The sequence below is a fragment of the Penaeus monodon genome, chromosome 33, assembly GCF_015228065.2.
Source record: "Penaeus monodon isolate SGIC_2016 chromosome 33, NSTDA_Pmon_1, whole genome shotgun sequence".
In the NCBI taxonomy this organism is placed as follows: domain Eukaryota; kingdom Metazoa; phylum Arthropoda; class Malacostraca; order Decapoda; family Penaeidae; genus Penaeus; species Penaeus monodon.
In genome coordinates, this window is record NC_051418.1 from 23,228,591 (window position 1) to 23,229,076 (window position 486).

Below are 486 nucleotides of genomic sequence, written 5' to 3' on the forward strand. Positions count from 1 at the left end.
AGATTATCATAATAATGTGTTCTAAAGGGTGATAAGTGTTACTGTCTAATGCAACACAAAAGTACTTCTGCTTCATACATCCTTAAGCATGAGAAGGATGACAACATCACATTAGCCTTCCTGGTCTTAAAAGATAAATTAATTAGATTCATTAATTGATAATCCATTGCATCTCAGTGTCTTATTAATGATGCAATTACAAAGCGGTCTGTGCTCCCCTAGTTATTTTATCACCAACATTTTCATCATAGGCATGTGATGCAAATGAATTAATAATCAAGTAGTGAGTATAATGAGACAAATTTACTTACGTGAGCCCAAAACTCAGGAAGGTGCACGCGCTCTCAGGTTAATTTTTTTTTTAGATTCTTAAAAAAAATGTGGTTTGCATCTTTGTCAAATTTCGCGTGCAAATGGCGTGGGAATTCACACAATCAGAGTCAAGTGAAGTGTTTGTGAATATTTGTTGGCAATTTACAATTTGTT

The 486-nt window shown here is 34.0% G+C and overlaps 1 protein-coding gene across 1 annotated transcript in view; it reads left to right on the top strand.

Annotated features, from left to right (window-relative positions):
* Positions 1 to 486, top strand: part of LOC119594151 (POU domain, class 2, transcription factor 2-like) — a gene marked incomplete in the record, with an annotated part of 67,768 nt that overhangs the window by 898 nt on the left and 66,384 nt on the right.